The sequence below is a fragment of the Stenella coeruleoalba genome, assembly GCF_951394435.1.
Source record: "Stenella coeruleoalba genome assembly, chromosome: 1".
Classification (NCBI taxonomy): Eukaryota; Metazoa; Chordata; class Mammalia; order Artiodactyla; family Delphinidae; genus Stenella; species Stenella coeruleoalba.
The window spans coordinates 106,271,247-106,292,117 of record NC_137169.1 but is presented as its reverse complement, the minus strand read 5'-3'; the positions used below and the strand labels follow the sequence as shown (position 1 = coordinate 106,292,117).

At 36.0% G+C, this 20,871-nt stretch overlaps 1 pseudogene across 1 annotated transcript; it reads right to left on the bottom strand.

Annotated features, from left to right (window-relative positions):
• Nucleotides 1–796: 796 nt before the first annotated feature.
• LOC307196865 (olfactory receptor 5J3-like) lies at nucleotides 797–1,966 on the bottom strand (annotated as a pseudogene). The gene has a single exon. The product of its transcript is annotated as an olfactory receptor 5J3-like (transcript).
• Nucleotides 1,967–20,871: the final 18,905 nt, after the last annotated feature.

Sequence of the window (20,871 nt, the reverse complement as noted above, 5' to 3'; positions counted from 1 at the left end):
GTCGAGTTGAAGCCACAGGGTAGGCAGGGCCCATGCGGGCTCCCAGCATGGGTTGCAGTATGGGCTGTGGCAGTCTATCTGAAGATAGAGATTGGAGCTGCTTCTGATGTGCTGCCTAAGTGTCAGTAATGGCTGCTGCTGCCCTGCTCAGGCACCACTTTGGGTCAGAGCCACTTCTGTTTCTCAAAACCAGTCTCCCAAGTGGGGCTGAAATGTGTGCTCAGCTTAGGCTGGGGCACACACCGGAGCAGTAATGGGAAACCAGCTAGTCGCCTATACAATTTTCAATCCTCTCTCTGCCCTACTTCAGGACCAAGCAAGCATGTGCATGCTCCTCACAAGCAGAGTCCAGGCTTCCCTGGACTCCCAGCCCTCCTGTTAGTACCACTGTCCCTCCAAGCATCCAGGGCGACTCATCTTCCCTGTGTCAACCCCAGGGGTGAGGTGCCCAGTATGTGGCTCACACTACTCCTCAGGGAAGAACTCCACCTGTGCATTCTCCCTTTTCGTCTGAGTCTCCTCCCAGAAGCACAGGTCTCAACCTCATCACTTCCTTTCCCTTTCTACCCAATTCTGTTTGAATTTTCCTTACTGCCTTTGTTGTACAGTGGGAAAACAGTATTTGTGGAAAGAGAGGATAGAAAGGAGTTCTTGGGAAGATAAATTTTAGGAACTGGTGTATATATCGGAACTGAGGATCTGGATATAGGCTTTCTAAAACTATGTATATTACAAATACTTTGGAAATTTTTTCAGGTGGCTGCATACCTCAGTTTGAAGACCAGTGAGCTAGACACTAATATTGCCAGGGAACACACACCCTCCAACCAGTTTCCACAGGGCACATTTGACCTCCTTTTTTCTCAAACAAGGGATTTAACATGTAGATAATGGGGTTTAACATGGGGTTTATAACACAGAAGAGCACAGAGACCAGGATATCCATATCCAGGGAGTAGCCTACTCCAGGTCTGTCGTAGTTGAAGTTGGCCATTCCATAAAAGACCACCACCATAGTGAGGTGGGGTGCACAGATAGAGAAGGCCTTGCTCCTGCCCTGAGCAGAGGAAATCCGAAGGATGGCAGAGATGATAAGTATGTAGGACACTGCAGTAAACAGGTAGGGGTTCAGGCCAATGGTTGCACTGGCCACATGGAGCACAGACTCACCGAGAGAGATGTCTGAGCAGGAGAGCTTCAGGAGCAATGGGATATCACAAAGAAAGTGGCTGATCTTGTTAGGCCCACACAGAATGAGTGTAGCTGCCAGCACTGTGTATGTCACAGAATTCACCAGCCCACATAGCCAGGACCCAGTTGCCAAACAAACACAGACCTTCACATTCATGAGGACTGGATATTGAAGAGGGTGGCAGATGGCTACATAGCAGTTAGGAGTCGTAGTTGCCAATAAAACACCCTCAGTGCCAGCACATGTCACAAGGAAGAAAATCTAGGAATAACAGTCCTCACAGGAGATGGTCTTCTTCTCCTGGAATAAGTTCACCAACATGACTGGAATAGTGATAGATGTGTAGCAGGTGTCCAAGAAACTCAGGTTGCTGAGGAAATAATACATTGGGTTGTGGAGGGCAGGACTGACTCTTGTGGCCATTATTATGAGTGTGTTCCTGAAGAGTTGTCAGGTAAATGACCAGGAAGACCAGAAAGAACAAGCCCTGTAGGTTGGGATGGTGGGAAAATCCCAAGAAGATGAATTCAGCGACATCTGTTTGACTGTTCATTTCAAGGGGCGTCACAGCTACAAAATAATGAGAAAAAAGAAGCCATAATGAGAACGTACAAGGAGCACCCCAAATGGTCTTGTAAACTTATAGGGCCATGTAAAATAGTGTTGGATATAGACAGTTTGGACTGTGGAAGGAGGTGTGCAGAAGTGTCTTCAGAGAGACCAGAACTTCTCACTCAGCAGATCTAACCAGCTCAGGCCCAGGGACCACCCACAAATTTGCATGGCTACTGGTGTGTGAAAATAAACGCAGACTTGGTTAAAACCAGCAACAAGCCACCAACCCCTTCATTAGTATGAACTCATTTCTCACTACCTTGGTAATATCTACCTCCTATCATTGCCCTTTTTGGTAAGCATATTAACTTTTCTAAGAAATAAGATTTAATTGCAAAAAATAAGGAAAATTAGAAAAATATAAAGAATTTAATCACCTGCAGAATCAGAATCAGTGCTACTTTTCAGTGTACTCCATTGTAGGTTTTTTCAGTTATGTAAATCTTGAGCTCTGCTTATAGTTTTAAAATATTAGGAGTACAATTTCCCAAATTGGAAAGAAAGAGGTAATACTATCTATTCACAGAAGACATGATCTTATATAGAGAAAATACCAAAAAAGCCACAGAAAGCTACTACAGCTCATAAACAAATTCAGCAAAATTAAATACACAATAATCATTTGCGTTTCTGTACACTAACAATGAACAATCCAAAAAGGAAGTTAAAAAAATCAATTCCATTTACAATGACATCTAGAAGAATTAAGTATTTATAATGTCTTGCTAAAGAGGTGAAAGACTTTTTACACTGAAAACCACAAAGCATTGCTGAAAGAAATTAAAGGAGACATAAATAAATGGCAAGACATTCCATGTTCATGGTTAAAAAGACTTAACATTGTTAAGATGTCAGTATATCCAAAATGATCTACACATTTTGATCAATATCAAAATTCTATAGATCTTTCCAACAGAAATGGAAAAGTCAGTCCTCAAATTCATATGAAATTGTAAAGGACCTGAATAGTCAATACAATCTTGGCAAAGGACAATAAATTTGGAGGACTCACACTTCCTGACTGAAACTTACTGCAAAGCAACAATATTGTACTAGCATAAGAGAGACATATAGACCAATGGAATAGTATAAACAGCCCAGAAATAAATTCTCACATACATGTTGATTTTCAACAAGGGTACCAAGACTATTCAATGGGAGGAAAAAAAGTCTTTTCAATAAGTGGTTCTGGGAAAACTGGATATCTGCATGCAAAAGAAAGAAGTGGTTCCTTACCTTATATAATACACAAAATTAACACAAAATGTATTAAAGACCAAAACTTAAGAGCTAAAACTATAATACTTTTATAAGAAAACATTGAGGAGAAATCTTGATTTCATTATATTTGGCAACAATTTCATAGATATGATACCAAAATTACAGGAAAACAAAAGAAAAATAAATTTTACGTCGTGAAAATTAAAGTATCATCAAAGGGCACTAACAAGAAGTAAAAGATAACCTATAGAATATGAGAAAATATTTGCAAGTCATATATCTGATAAGGAATTAATATCCAGCATATATAAAGAACTCCTACAACTCAACAACAAAAAATAAATTCAGCAAAGTTGCAAAATACAAAATCAATATACGAAAATATGTTGCATTTCTATGCACTGAAAACAAACTCTCAGAAAGGAAATAAAACAATTCTATTTACAATTGTACTAAAAAGAATTAAATACCTAGAAATAAATTTAAAGAGGTGACAGACATGTACACTGAAAACTATAAGATATTGATGAAAGAAATTGAAAAAGACACAAACAAATGAAAAGATATTCTGTATTTATGAATTGGAAGAATTAATATTGTTAAAATTTGATATTGCCCAAAGCAATCTATAGTTTCAGTGCAATCCCTATCAAAATTCCTATTGGCATTTTTCACCAAAATTGTACAAATAATTATAAAATTCGTATGAAACTACAAAAGACACCAAATAGCCAAAGAAATCTTGAGAAAGAAGAACAAAGCTGGAGGCCTCATGCTCCCTGATTTTAAACCATATTACATAGTTAATATAGTAATCAAAACAGTGTAGTATTGGCATTAAAAGAGACACATAGGGGACTTCCCTGGTGGTCCAGTGGTTAAGAATCTGCCTCCCAATGCAGGGGACGTGGGTTTGATCCCTGGTTGGGGAAATAAGGTCCCACATGCTGTGGGGCAACTAAGTCCGCGTGCCGCAACTCCTGAGGCCATGCACTCTGGAGCCCACGAGACACAACTAGAGAGAAGCCCACACGCTGCAATGAAGAGTCTGTGAACCGCAACAGAAGATTTTGCATGTCGCAAAAAAGATCCTGCATGCTGCAAATAAGACCCAATGCAGCCAACTAAATAAATAAATAAATAATAAATAAATATTTTTTAAAAAGAGAGAAACACGTAGATCAACGGAACAGAATAGAGAGCCCAGAAATAACCCACACATATGTGGTCAATTAACTTATGAGAAAGGAGCCAAGCATATACACTGAGGAAAGCAAAATCTCTTCAATAAATGCTGTTGGGAAAATTGGACAGCCACAGGCAAAAGAATGAAACTGGACTACTGTCTTATACCATACACAAAAATTAACTCAAAATGGATTAAAGACTTGAATATAAGACCTGAAACCATAAAACTTCTAGAAGAAAACAGGCAGTAAGCTCCTTGACATCAGTCTTGGTGATACCTTTTACTATTATAAATACTGGAATGAACATTTTTATACATAAGCATATGTGAACATTTCTGGTTACCTCTTCAGAATAAATTTGGTCTCCATGTTTTTAAATATACTGCAGATGGAAAAATTCTAAGTAATCAAACATACTTAAGTATGTTAACTTATTAAAGTAAACTTTATGACACCAAGATTTACTCTCAAGCGTTGTATGTTTTCTGAAAAAATAATTGATACAGTTATTAGCTTTCTTTTAAATTATCCATGCTGACGGGTTCACAATAACTGTGAATAGGGATTTCTGCACCTTTTTCAATCTTGGAGGTGAGATGATATAGTGGAAAGAGTGGGCTCTTGAATCAGATAGATGTAAAATCAAATCCTACTTCTACTGCTTGTTAGATGTAAATGGTGGATAAGTTAGCAGACTTCTCTGTTCCTCAGTTTGCTTATTGTATTCTAATATTAATACTGCCTATATCAGAGTTTTTGGGAGAAGTAACATGAGATAATATAAGTAATGTGCCTGCTATATAATAGGTGTTCAATCAACTGTGGCTATCAATGCTATTTTTTTAATCCATACAAAAATATTTTAAGGTAAAATATTTTCTTTGGCTCTACCTTCCAAATTGAATAAATATTATTCTCACTACTGTCACCACAGAGACCCCAGTCCAAGCTATCATTTTCTCTTGCCCAGACTCCTAAAACAGACTCCTATTTTCTTTCCACTCCCCTGTTCTCATTTAGTCAATCTCAACACAGCAGCAAACAGAGTGAGGTTTTACAGCATAAACAAAATTACACCACTCTTAAACTCAAAACATTTTGATAGTTTCCCATCTCACTTAGAATAAAATCTAAAGATCTCACCTTGGCATACAAAGCCCATGGGATCTGACCTCTGACTACATTTCTAATATTACTTCCCACCATTATTCCCCGTTGCTCACTCAGCTTGAGCTACACAGGGCTGCTTTCCATTTAAGTTCACCAAACACATGCCCATTGTAAGGGCTTGTACTTGATATTTCTTTAGCTAGAAACTTTCCCCCAGATATTTGCATGGTCCGTTTCCTATTTTCATTGAAGTTTTTCCTGGACTCTTACTTCCTTAAGGATACTTCCTCTGAAAACTCTATCTAAAATCGCAGCTACGTCATTTTATCCTCTTCTCCTGCTTTACTTCTTTTGTAGCATTATGCTACACCTGGCATGAAATTATTTATCTATTTGAATGTGTTTGTAGTATAAGTTCAGTGAGGCCTGGAGCTCAGTTTTGCTCCCTCTCTATCACTCATACCTAAGACAGTGTCTGGCATACAGTATGTGCTCAGTAATTATGTGTGGAATGAATAAATGAATCTATATTTTTAGATAATTCTGGATTTTAATATATTTCCTTTGAGAAAATCTAGTCTAATTCTTTTTCATTTTGCCTAATTATGTTTAATTATTCTTCCTTATATCTTTCTCCTGACCTATGGATATCAGCCTATCATGCTTATCAGCCCATTTTATTCTCTAGAGTAGAAAATTTTACACATTGGAAATTTTAACATCTTCTTCCATATCGACTTTTTACATAATAAATAATTCTCATTAAGAATAAAGATAAAACCTAGCTTATTTTTATTTCTCCCATATAAGTTATCAATTAAAGCAAAATATTATCCTGTTAGAACCCCAACAGATATATATATATAACTTGATTGTAATATATATATTACTTGACTGGCTTTTATGTGTGCCCCTAAATTCATGATTCATGTTTCTAAACTACTAGGGGAACACAAGTATTTATTGAATTATTTAATCAGAGACTTTGCTCTGCAACCTGAAGGGCAGCCTTCATAAACTATCCAATCAATATTAAACTGGGAACCTTATCCTAGGATGCTATCTTATTGAAAGCAGTGATCTTTTTAAACCCTAAAATATATCCAATCACTCCCTATCTTAAAAATCTTTCAGTGGCCTCCATTCTCTATAAAATGAAGTTCAGATTATTTCACATGGCTTCAGGAAGAAGATTCAGGTTTCTGAAGTCCTGAAACTTTTTTTTTTTTTTTTTGGTGTGAGGGAGCTTTTTAAAATATTTGAAAATATCTTACTTTTGTAAATCTGCATAGTATGATTATGTGAATAGCTTTCTAGGGCACCACCCAAGGTTTTAGAAAATGTCTCTGCAAATTAGGGCCCTGAAGTTTAAGTTTCAGTTGCTTATGTAAACTCTCCTTTCATGGCCAATATACTACATTGGTTAAGTTGTGAACTCTGGAGTTAGATTTCTTGGGATCAAGACTCATCATTGTACTTCTTTAGTTATGAGAGCCTGGATAAGTTACTTCTTCTCTCTTTGCTTAATATTTCCATGTCTAAAATGAAAATTGAAAGAAAAGAGACCATATTTAAGATGGAATCATAAAAATTTACTCAGTCCAAAAGGACAAATAAATGGGCAAATATATTTTTTAAAGAATTTAAAAAGACTACTAACTGTTCAAAAAAATAATAGCATGTATTGGAGAGCTTATAACATAGATAGAAATTAAATACATAACAATAACAACACAAAGGGTGGGAGGGTGAAAAAAATGGAAAAATGTTTTGTAGTATTCTTGCATTGTACCTTAAGTAGTAAAACATAAAGACAGATCATATTAAGTAAACAATGTATAGTACAATAGAGTGAGCACTAAAAAATAATACAAAGAAATATATCCAAAAACCAATAGAAGAGATAAAATGGAATTATAATAAAAATTAAAACTCAATCCAAAAGAAGGCACAAAAGATAAGGTGGGACAAATGGAAAACAAATGATAAAATACTAGACTTAATGTAAGTAGAAAATGTAAGTAGAATAAACACTCCAATAAAAAGACAGAGCTTCAGACTGGATTTTAAAATGAACCAAGTATATCCCCTTTTTAATAAACTCATTTTACATATTAGATTTTGAATATGTTCAAAATAAAAGGATAGGCACAAATATACTATGTAAAACCAAACATAAAAAAAGTTGATGTGAAAAAAAAAAGTTGATGTGTAGGCTTTAAGATAGAGAGATTACCAAAAGTAAAGAGGAATATTTTGTAATAATAAAAGGATCAGTTCATCAAAAAGACATAATAATCACAAATATGTAAAAGCATCTATTAAAATAACTGAAAAATACGTAAAGAAAATATTGACAAAAGAAGAGTTGGACAAGTTCACAATCATAGTTGGAAACTTTAATACTCCTTTCTCATTGAAAATTATGAAATTAAAAATTCAGTAAGGATACAGAATATTTAATTATTAAAATATATTTTGGATTTTTGTCACAAATATATTTTGTGACAACACAATTACCTTGACATAATTAATACTACATTATATCCAATAATTTCAGAATAAACATTCCAGTTGAATGCATATGGAATATTCACTAAAGTAGACCATACCCTGGGCTACAAAGCAAGTTTCATATGGAATATTTTTCCTGACCATGATGGAATTAAATTATAAATTAATAACAAAAAGATATCTGAAAAATCCCCCAATATTTAGAAATTTAGCAAACATTTCTATGAAACTTATGGATCAGAGGATTCATAAGGAAAATAGAAAATATCTTAAATGTAATGATAATGAAAACACAGCTAATAAATATTTGTGGGGTGGGGACTTCCCTGGTGGTGCAGTGGTTAAGAATCTGCCTCCAAATACAGGGGACATGGGTTCAAACCCTGGTCCAGGAATATCCCATATGTCGCAGAGTACCTAAGCACAAGTGCCACAACTTACTGAACCTGTGCTCTAGAGCCCATGAGCCACAACTACTGAGCCCACATGCTGCAACTACTGAAGCCTGTGTGCCTAGAGCCCATGCACTGCAACAAAGAGTAACCCCCACTCAGAGCAACCAGAGAATGCCCATATGCAACAAAGACCCAACCCAGCCAAAAATTAAAAAAAAAAAAAGTGGGGGTGGGTGTATCTAAAACAAGGTTTAGAGAGAAATTTATAGCTTTTAATGCCTATATAAGAAAATGAATGTTTAAAATAAATAATCTAGGCTTTTAACCCTATTGGGTAGAAGTATTTCTAACTTACTGGTTAGAAACAGAAGATAAAATTAAACCCAAATAAAAAAATTTTAAGTGATACAGACCCTGAAATTAATAAAATAAGAAAACAGACAAACAGGAAATCAACAAAGGCAAAATTTTGTTCTTTGAAAAGTTTAATAAAACTGATATACCCTTAGCAAGACTGATCAAAGAAATAAAAGAGAAAACACAAATTACCAAAATCAGGAATGAAAAAGGTGGACACCACTACAGATTCTACAAACATTAAAAAGATAATAAAATACAAGGAACAACTTTATTCTGTTAAATTTGACAACTTAGATAAAATGGACAAATTCCTTGAAAAACACAACTTCTGAAAATGTAAGAAGTAATTGACATAAGGAGAAACAGAATATATGAATGGTGTGAATCTATTAAAAGAAATTTAATCTGCAATTAAAAACCTTGCCAAAAAGAAACTCCAGGCCCAGATTGTTTCATGGTGAATTCTATCAAACATTTTAAGAAGAAATAATATAGTATTACAAAAACTCCTCATAGAATAAAAACAGAGGGAATACTTCCCAACTTGTTTTATGACAACAGCATAATTTTGATGCCAAAATGTGATAAGGTTTTTTTTATAAGAAAAAAAAATTACAATCTGATATCCCTCATGAACATAGACACAAAAATGCTTAAAGAAATACTATCAAATCCAATCCAATGATACTTGAAAAGGATAATACACCATAGTTTATTATGGTTTATTACAGGAATGTAAGGTTGTTTTACCATTTAAAAATTAATCATTGCCATCCTTATATTAATATAATAAAGGAGAAAAACTGTGAACAACTCAATACATGCAGAAAAAGCACTTGACAAAATTCAATACCCATTCATAATAAAAAATAAACATCCAACAAACTGGGAATAAATGGGAATTTCATCAATCTGGTAAAATATATTTAGAAAAACCCTACAGTTTGTATTATACTTAATGGTGACACATTCTGTGTAACATATAAAAAAACAGGGATGTCCACTCTCACAGTTTCTATTTAGAATTGTACTATAAGTCCTAACTAATGCAACAAGACAAGAAAAGTAAAAGGCATAAATGTTTAAAGGAAAGATGTCAACCTACATTTATTCACAGATGTCATGATTGTGTATGTAGAAAATCAAGAGGAATCAATGAAGTAATATTTTAAGAAAATCTCAGGAAGCAAAGCCAATATGCAAAGATTAATTGTATTTCTATAATCAACAAACTCTGGAAATGTAATTTAAAACAATACTATTTGCAATAGCTTTATCAACAAGTGTGTAGAAATAAACTTAACAAACAATTTGTAAGTTCTCTCCATTGTAAAGCACAAAATATTGCTTAGAGAAATTAGAGACAAAAATCATCCTACAGATTCAACACAGTCTAAATAAAAATTTCAGTAGTCCTTTTTGAGGAAATTACAAACTGATTCTAAAGTTTATATGGAAATTTAAAGGACCTAGAATAGCCAAGATAATATTGAAGAATAAAAATAAAGTTGGAGAACTTATTTCAAGAGTTAAATAACTTTAAATAATTAAGATAGTGTGGCACTATTGTAAGGAAAGACAAATAGATCAGTGGGACAAAACAGAGCTCAGAGATGGACACATAACATATACTGGCAAATGATTTTCAATGAAGTTACCAAAGCCATTCAATATGTTAAAGAAATATTTTTAAATAAAGGGAGCTGGAGAAACTGAATATATGTATGAAAAATAAAGAATCTTGACTCCCAACTTACCTAAAGAACAAAATTGATAATCCTACTTCATCAAAATTAAGAACTTTTTCTCTTCAAAAAACACTATTAAAGAATAAAGAGCAGTGTAGAGACTGTGAAAATATTTGTATTTATCTCACAAAAGAGTCATATCCAAAATATATTTTAAATGCCTATAAATCAATAATAAAAACACAAAGGACAGGCTGGGCTCATGAGCCATGGCCACTGAGTCTGCATGTCTGGAGCCTGTGCTCCACAACGGGAGGGGCCACAACAGTGAGAGGCCCGCATACCGCAAACAACAACAACAAAAACACAAAAGACAAATGAACAACACAATTGAAAACTGGGAGACATGAACAGACACTTCACAAAAGACTATATCTAAATGGTCAATAACTTAAGAAAAGATACATCAACATGCAAATTAAAACAATGTGAAATAGGAGGGATTAGGACATCCTTGCCTGTTCCTCACCTTGGGGGGAAAGCATGCAGCATTTTACCATTAAATATGATGTTAATATAGGGTTTTTTTTAAATGTGCCCTTACCAGTTAAGGAAGTTCCATCTATTCTTACCTTATTAAGACTCTTATTATGAATGGACATTAAATTTTGTTGAATGTTTTTTCTAAATACATCTATTGAGATGTATTTTTTAATAATCCTACTTCTGGGATTCCAATTATGTTTATGTTTGATGCTGTAAAATAGCTCTCAGAATCTCTGGATTTTGGTGGGGGGTTTGGTTTTCTACGTTTATTTCTCTTTGTGTTTTGGTTTGGGTAATTTCTTTAACATATTTTCAAGTTCATGGATTCTTTTCTTCAGCTGATGAGCCCATAAGGTAATTCTTTATCTCTGTCACTATGTTTATTTCTAGCATTTCTACTTTATCTTTTCTTATTGTTTCCATCTCTCATGCAACTAGCTCTGATTTTGTTTGTTGTTTACCTTTTTCATTGAATGCCTTAATCTATTAATCATTTTTATTTTAAATTCCTTGTCTGATAGTTTTAACATCTCTGTCATATCTGAGTCTTGTTCTGATGTTTGTTTTGTCTCTTCGGAATGTTGAGTTTTTTTTGTTTTTTTTTTTACCTTTTTGTATACCTCATAACTTTATGTTGAAACTGAACAGTTAGGACAGTAGAGACTGAGGTAAATTTGGGGAGGATGAGGCTTGGAGATGAGCATGTCTTCCCTTCTTCTAGACCTTTAGTATGGGAATTTAGGTTAATCTAGAGAGGAGTTGGCCTGAGTTTGGAGTTTGTTGTTGCTATGGTTACCTTCAGTGCACTACAGGCTTCAAATTTCTCTACTGATTTCTTGTGCTTAGGGTTAGGCAAGTTTGCCAGAGTTTTATTTTTCTCAAGTTTTACTCTCCCTGTCTGCTTTGTGTCTACCTTTCATACTACTACCCCCAGAGATAATCTGTTTCTTGATGCCACTGTAACAATTGTATCCCACTGTTAATTTTACTCATTGTTTGTTAGTGGGCTGGTGGGGAACTGGGGGGTGGGGTGGGAGGTGGGGGAGTGGGTAGATATCCTCTGATGTTCTGGTAAGACTTAGTCTTAAGTACTGCGAACCTGGGTCTTGGGGGTGTGGCCTTCACGAGTGATCCTGCCCCTTTGCCAGCTCTAGTGCTGGTCTTAGCACATAGCCTCTCCCTGAGTGGTAGAATTTTTGTCCCTGTCCCTTGCCAGCTGCAATGTTTTTCTACAAAGTCCTAAGGGGATACTTTTTGTTGCTTTTGCCCTGCAGATTACAGCTTTACTTCTGTAGGAAAAAATATGGTAAATGGGCCTGGAAGAAGTTTTTGCAGTTGCTGCTGTTCCCCCCACCTTCCTCCCCCAGGCAGCCCCATATAGGGAAGCTTTCTCAATACTTGTTGGTCTTTGCTATGAGCATCTGATGGAATTCATGGAGGAAAGCAAGAGGGTGAAAACCTTCTTGCCTGTGGTACCCAAGGATTTCGCACACTCATGCCGGCCCACACTTAGTGTTTAGTAATTCATTAAATTCACAGAGAAGTTGAGTCTTATCAGCTTACATGGCATCCGATGGCTTCTGTCCCAGGTAAAAAAAAAAAAAGCTTGGTTCCTATTTCTCCCTGCAAAAGTCTATGCCTCCCCAGTTCTCTGTTTAGTTGTTTGCCCTGCAAATTCAATTCCCTAATGGATTCAAGAAAAGTCATTAATTTGCATTATGTCCAACTTTACTGTTGTTGCAATGCTAGAAGCAACACTCTTTCCAGCTCTCTAAACCTCTGAGCTGAAGTTGGAAGTCTATACAACCACTTTTGAAAACTATTTGGAAAGTTTCTTTCTTTTTTTTTTTTTTTAACATCTTTATTGGGGTATAATTGCTTTACAATGGTGTGTTAGTTTCTGCTAAGTGAATCAGTTATACATATACATATGTTCCCATATCTCTTCCGTCTTGCGTCTCCCTCCCTCCCACCCTCCCTATCCCACCCCTCCAGGCGGTCACAAAGCACAGAGCTGATATCCCTGTGCCATGCAGCTGCTTCCCACTAGCTATCTACCTTACGTTTGTTAGTGTGTATATGTCCATGACTCTCTCTCGCCCTGTCACAGCTCACCCTTCCCCCTCCCCATATTGTCAAGTCCGTTCCCCAGTAGGTCTGTGTCTTTATTCCTGTCTTACCCCTAGGTTCTTCACGACATTTTTTTTCCTTCTTAAATTCCATACATATGTGTTAGGATACGGTATTTGTCTTTTTCTTTCTGACTTACTTCACTCTCTATGACTGACTCTAGATCTATCCACCTCATTACAAATAGCTCAATTTCGTTTCTTTTTACGGCTGAGTAATATTCCATTGTATATATGTGCCACATCTTCTTTATCCATTCATCTGATGATGGGCACTAGGGTTGTTTCCATCTCCAAGCTATTGTAAATAGAGCTACAATGAACATTTTGGTACATGACTCTTTTTGAATTTTGGTTTTCTCAGGGTATATGCCCAGTAGTGGGATTGCTGGGTCATATGGTAGTTCTATTTGTAGTTTTTTAAGGAACCTCCATACTGTTCTCCATAGTGGCTGAACCAATTCACATTCCCACCAGCAGTGCAAGAGTGTTCCTTTTCTCCACACCCTCTCCAGCATTTATTGTTTCTAGATTTTTTGATGATGGCCATTCTGACTGGTGTGAGATGATATCTCATTGTAGTTTTGATTTGCATTTCTCTAATGATTAATGATGTTGAGCATTCTTTCACGTGTTTGTTGGCAGTCTGTATATCTTCTTTGGAGAAATGTCTATTTAGGTCTTCTGCTCATTTTTGGATTGGGTTGTTTGTTTTTTTGTTATTGAGCTGCATGAGCTGCTTGTAAATTTTGGAGATTAATCCTTTGTCAGTTGCTTCATTTACAAATATTTTCTCCCATTCTGAGGGTTGTCTTTTGGTCTTGTTTATGGTTTCCTTTGCTGGGCAAAAGCTTTGAAGTTTCATTAGGTCCCATTTGTTTATTTTTGTTTTTATTTCCATTACTCTAGGAGGTGGGTCAGAAAGGATCTTGCTGTGATTTATGTCATAGAGTGTTCTGCCTATGTTTTCCTCTAAGAGTTTGATAGTTTCTGGCCTTAAATTTAGGTCTTTAATCCATTTTGAGCTTATTTTTGTGTATGGTGTTAGGGAGTGATCTAATCTCATACTTTTACATGTATCTGTCCAGTTTTCCCAGCACCACTTATTGAAGAGGCTGTCCTTTCTCCACTGTACATTCCTGCCACCTTTATCAAAGATAAGGTGTCCATATGTGCATGGGTTTATCTCTGGGCTTTCTATCCTGTTCCATTGATCTATCTTCCTGTTTTTGTGCCAGTAGCATTCTGTCTTGATTACTGTAGCTTTGTAGTATAGTCTGAAGTCAGGGAGCCTGATTCCTCCAGCTCTGTTTTTCGTTCTCAAGATTGCTTTGGCTATTCGGAGTCTTTTGTGTTTCCATACAAATTGTGAAATTTTTTGTTCTAGTTCTGTGAAAAATGCCAGTGGTAGTTTGATAGGGATTCCATTGAATCTGTAGATTGCTTTCAGTACTAGAGTCATTTTCACAATGTTGATGCTTCCAATCCATGAACATGGTATATCTCTCCATCTATTTGTATCATCTTTAATTTCTTTCATCAGTGTCTTATAATTTTCTGCATACAGGTCTTTTGTCTCCTTAGGTAGGTTTATTCCTAGATATTTTATTCTTTTTGTTGCAATGGTAAATGAGAGTGTTTTCTTGATTTCACTTTCAGATTTTTCATCATTAGTGTATAGGAATGCCAGACATTTCTGTGCATTAATTTTGTATCCTGCTACTTTACCAAATTCATTGATTAGCTCTAGTAGTGTTCTGGTAGCATCTTTAGGACTCTCTATGTATAGTATCATGTCATCTGCAAACAGTGACAGCTTTACTTCTTGTTTTCCGAGTTGGATTCCTTTTATTTCCTTTTCTTCTCTGATTGCTGTGGCTAAAACTTCCAAAACTATGTTGAATAAGAGTGGTGAGAGTGGGCAACTTTGTCTTGTTCCTGATCTTAGTGGAAATGCTTTCAGTTTTTCACCATTGAGGATGATGTTGGCTGTGGGCTTGTCATATATGGCCTTTATTATGTTGAGGAAAGTTCCCTCTATGCCTACTTTCTGCAAGGTTTTTTATCATAAATGGGTGTTGAATTTTGTCAGAAGCTTTCTCTGCATCTATTGAGATGATCATATGGTTTCCTCCTTCAATTTGTTAATATGGTTTATCACATTGATAGATTTGTGTATATTGAAGAATCCTTGCATTCCTGGAATAAACCCCACTTTATCATGGTGTATGATCCTTTTAATGTGCTCTTGGATTCTGTTTGCTAGTATCTTGGTGAGGATTTTTGCATCTATGTTCATCAGTGGTATTGGCCTGTAGTTTTCTTTCTTTGTGACATCCTTGTCTGGTTTTGGTATCAAGGTGATGGTGGCCTCGTAGAAGGAATTTGGGAGTGTTCCTCCCTGTGCTATATTTTGGAAGAGTTTGAGAAGGATAGGTGTTAGCTCTTCTCTAAATGTTTGATAGAATTCGCCTGTGAAGCCATCTGGTCATGAGCTTTTGTTTGTTGGAAGATTTTTAATCACAGTTTCAATTTCAGTGCTTGTGATTGGTCTGTTCATATTTTCCATTTCTTCCTGATTCAGTCTTGGCAGGTTGTACATTTCTAAGAATTTGTCCATTTCTTCCAGGTTGTCCATTTTATTGGCATAGAGTTGCTTGTAGTAATCTCTCATGATCTTTTTTATTTCTGCAGTGTCAGTTGTTACTTCTCTTTTTTCATTTCTAATTCTATTGATTTGAGTCTTCTCCCTTTTTTTTTTTGATGAGTCTGGTTAGTGGTTTATCTATTTTCTTTATCTTCTCAAAGAACCAGCCTTTAGTTTTATTGATCTTTGCTATTGTTTCCTTCATTTCTTTTTCATTTATTTCTGATCTGATTTTTATGATTTCTTTCCTTCTGATAGCTTTGGGGGTTTTTTGTTCTTCTTTCTCTAATTGCTTGAGATGCAAGTTTAGGTTGTTTATTCGAGGTGTCCTGCTTCTTAAGGTGGGCTTGTATTGCTATAAATTTCCCTCTTAGAACTACTTTTGCTGCATCCCATAGGCTTTGGGTCGTTGTGTCTCCATTGTCATTTGTTTCTAGGTATTTTTTTATTTCCTCTTTGATTTCTTCAATGATCACTTCATTATTAAGTCGTGTATTGTTTAGCCTCCATGTGTTTGTATTTTTTACAGATCTTTTCCTGTAATTGATATCTAGTCTCATGGCCTTGTGGTCGGAACAGATACTTGATACAATTTCAATTTTCTTAAATTTACCAAGGCTTGATTTGTGACCCAAGATATGATCTATCCTGGATTCAAAGTTTCTAATGAAGTCAAACATACAGTTACTCTGGGACCCAGAAACACCATTCCCAGGCACGTACCTAAGGAAAGTAGGTGCATATGTAAACAAAATGACTTGTATAATAACAATCAAAACCAATTTGTTCATAATGGTATAAACTTGGAATAAACACTATGCCTATCAACAGGAGAATGGATACACAAGTGTGGCATAGTCATACAATGGAATACTACACGGTTATTTAGAATACCAATATATGTATAAACACTGATGAATCTAAGACAAATTTTTTAACAAATAAAGGAAGAAAGACTTAAAATAATTTGTACTGTGGTAGCCATTCAAAATAAGTTCAAAGTTACCTCTTGATAACACTGATGGGAAAGGAGTATGAAGGAATTTTCTGAGGTGATGGAAATAGTCTATATCTTAATTTGAGTAGTGGTTCATAGGTGCATATATCTGTAAAAATTCATCAACCTATAAACTTAAGTTTTGTGCATTTTACTGTATGTGAAATATAATTCACTTTTTAAAAATAAAGTAAGAAAAAGATAAAAGCAGGAGATATTTTTCATGCAATTTTCATTTCAGTATTGGTCAGAGCCAAGTGCAACCAATCACTAAGACCTCTTAAATATTTTCTTCCATTTTTTCATCTTTTTACTTCCTCTCTACTACTGTTACAGTTCAGAAACTTATCACCTCTTATCTGGACCATTGTAACTGCCTTTAGATTGGTTCCCTGCCTACAGTCTTGCCTCTTCAGGCATATACAAGCATAATGATTAAGGATTCACAATGATTAATTCACTCTCCTCAGTGATTAATTAGGAGTGAACCTGGTTGTTAGTCCCATGGACCTTGGACTACAGATGAAAAGTAATGCTCACAATGTGTGTGTGTGTGTGTATGTATGTATGTGTGTTTTACTGGGGGAGGTGCCATGTGTGAGAACACTGTCCCATAAGTAGGTTGACAGCCCAGGCAATATTGATGGCAGAAATATCAAGTAAAACAGACAACATGGGTCTGTCCAGCTAAAGGCAAACAAGCTCATGGGACTTGTGTTGTCCTCATGTTTACAGGAGAAAGGATCCAGAGGTCTCTGGGACACTAGTGAACTTCCCTGAGAGCTGTGCTCCTGCCAGAGGAAGGAAGACTGCAGGATTCTGAGCTTTGCTGGCAGGCCCTTCACCTACAGCTGCATCCCCAATCCCTGGAGATTCCTGTTAGTTGCAGAGACCTGGTAAGTCAGCCCTGGCTGCTTGCTACCAAACTCCATCATTAATTCTAAGAAGCTCATGATTTTCAGTTATAGCACAACCTTATTAGCTACCCCCAGAGGAGGTGTTAGGGAAGCAGCTGCTTTGGGGAATAGGACTGGCATGTGGAGGCCATGTCAGAACTGCCCTCTGAGCAAGCTCGTTGGAAAAAAACAAAAACTTGGTAGTCCTCCAACAGGGGTCTCAGAAAATATCCTCTCTTTCCTCATGGGCAGCAGGGAGTCCAGGTGTCTAGGCTGCCTGGAAGCCAGACTTTGGTGTGAGAATGGGCAGGAATGTTGCAGGGTATCAACAGTGGCCCAGAGACCACATACTAGACGAGGGCAGACTGGAAGTAGGGGACATGTGGAAGGTAATAGCCTGTGTTTTAGAATATTATCAGCTTTAAGAAACTGATAAAACTCTGTAGATCCAGAAAATGCATGTGTACCCATGCACAGAATCTTCCATGTAATCCCAGTGGGGTCATATAATTGTGAAACTCATCCTTCATAGTCCACGTGCCTTCATGTAAAACACCTTTGGTTGTCCAAGAGAGTAGTCTGAAAACTAAAACCATATCAAAATGAAACTCTCTGTAATTGAAGATGTAGAGTTTTGGAGGTTGGAGAAAATCCATGAAGCAATCAATCAGAGAAGGAGACATACTTGGAGCACTTTGAAGTTGATGGGTGGTGAGGATCTGAATCAGTTTGGGCAGGCTGGGATAACTAATTAAAACAGGAAATAAATGAGGTATAGTAGCTATGGGGAGATGAGACAGTGGATTAGATCTGAATGATGTTGAGTGTTAGGTATCTGTGGGATATCCATGTGGAAATGCCCAATAGACAGTTGAAAATAAAGGATTTAACTTCAGGAGACAGGCTAAACCTGTTTGGAAATGGACTGGGAGTCATTGTCTTGAAGGTAGCTTTTTAATCCATAGCTGAACATGAAATCAACCAGAGAATAGATAAAGTAAGAAGAGAAGTAGGCTAAGGTAGGACTCCTGTGATCCCCAAAAGTTCACAGGGAAGTTGGTGGAAGATGTATCCAAGAAAGTTTACTGATACTCACCATTCTCTCCATGTTAGCTGTAGGCATCCCTTCACAGTAAAGTAATGTTAGAGTTGGGTTGACAATCTGCATGTTCTTTTCGAAAATCCTTATGTAATATGTGTGTACTATTATTTGTTTTCTCTATCAACTGCATAGATGGATTTCAGTTCATTAAAAATCAATAATGTGCATTTTCTCTTAACTCATGATATTGAAAAGGTATATAAACAGTTTCTTTTGTAGGTAGATATTTAGGTTTATTCTTAGAAAGAAATGAAATCTTTCATGGAAGGTGGTCCCACAAAGAGAAAATGATGCATCATCTGTGTATAGCTAAATTATAAAAGTGAATTTTAAAATGTTTAGTGATTTTTAAAAATATGGTTTCTGAAGTTGTACATCCTGCTTATTTTAAATGTTTTACAATATGATTTGAAGTCCATCCCTGAGGACAAAATGGGGCAAAATATATAAAGGCAGTAGAATCAGAACTGACTGGCTAGTCTAATTTTTTTGTGAGCTAAGAGTATGGGGTGAAGAGTGATATTTATTTCATTTTCCATAATCCCAATGCTCACACTGTATAGGGTAACAATGGTGAATCATCATCATCAACATCAAAATCCATCATAAACAAGCACCACTTACACACTAGAGTTTATGTGATACCCCGAACCCTTGCCTTTTGGAATTTGCATGTTATTGCACACAAATAGACAATCGCAATCTCAAACCCTCTGCTTTATGGTAATGAACTTTCTCTCCACTATTTAGTGAGGATAGATTTTATAGTATAAATAAATTGAGGATGAGGTTTCTAATGCTGGTTCTGTATACAAAAATGTCTAGCTTGAAAGAAATTTTGTTGAATTTAGTGTAAAACAGTATGTATTTCCTTAAAGATTAATATAAGTTCAGAATAACTCATCCAATCAAAGAATAAAACAAAACTCAATGAAGTACTTTGAAAAGAAACAACACTTTTACATACCTGATTTTAACCAAGATTTTCCAAACAAACAAATGAATAGAGATACCCATTAGATAATAATAGCTAACACCCATGAAGTGTTTTATTGACTAACCTTAGGGGTTTATTTTCTTCAAGGAAACAAAATGGGCATAATATAAACCGGGGTAATTGCTGTGATTGTGAAAACCTTTACAGCACACAAGGAAAATATCTATTCATATTTAATTCCAGTAATACAAAGCAATGATTTAAAATTTAAATATCATTTTCATGGCCTAGTAAATTGTCTACCTACTTAAAACACACACACAACACATACACACACACACACACACACACACACACACACACAATGATTGGTAAGAGCACTCAGGATAATTTTTCTAAAAGAAAGTCCAGAAGATCTGAGGTGTCTGTATCAAAGTTAATTTATTGCTGTGGAATATAAGGTATTTTTGCTTTGCCCCATATTTCTATTTGTACCCTTCCCTATCATATAGGCATGTAGGACCAGATGAAATATTCAGAAGTCATCAAATAGGCAAGTGCTTCTCAAACTTTGTGTGCATGTAAATCACGTGTATTTCCATCAGGTGAGGTGGATGAAGTTCCCTTTCATCTCAACTTATGGTAATGATGGAAACATGACCTTGTTCTTACCTGTTCAGCTTTGAAACCCTTCCTACCAAATTTGTGATTATCAGTCAAAGCCACCTCAAAGTGAACACAGTTTTCTTCTCCTTTTGTACATACTGTAAATACCATCATTATGCCTCCCATTTAATCTTTAAACATGTTCTATGTGCCAGGCGCTCTTTATGAACTACTCCATGAATTCTCAAAGCAATTTGAAATTATAAGTACTGTTATTAGCTCTGTTTGCAGTGAGAAACAGAAGCTCAAACCTTTAAAATGGTATCCTGGTGATCTGAATTCAGAGCCTCACTTTTGGCCCCTGAGTAATACTCCTTCCCCTACTAATGGATCAGTGATGTGGTCCTGGCTCACAACTCTATTTGCCTGCTTTACTTCAAGTATTTCTTGGTAGTCCACTCGGCCACATTGTCAAACACATGTTGAATTGAAATCTTCTCACCCTGTGCTTAATTAGCCTGATATGTATTCTTTCTTTGTCTTTTTTAGCCTCGCAACTTCTTGTTTCACTAACTTAATTTAGACTAGGTAAACAAGCATTTTATCATCTAGAGAGAGTAATGAGATCCCATCACGGGAGATGTTCAAGGAGAGGCTAGATTGCTACATCTCCTGCAAAGAAGATAGATTCAAGTCTTAAATGAAGATCATTTGAGTTAGTTCCAC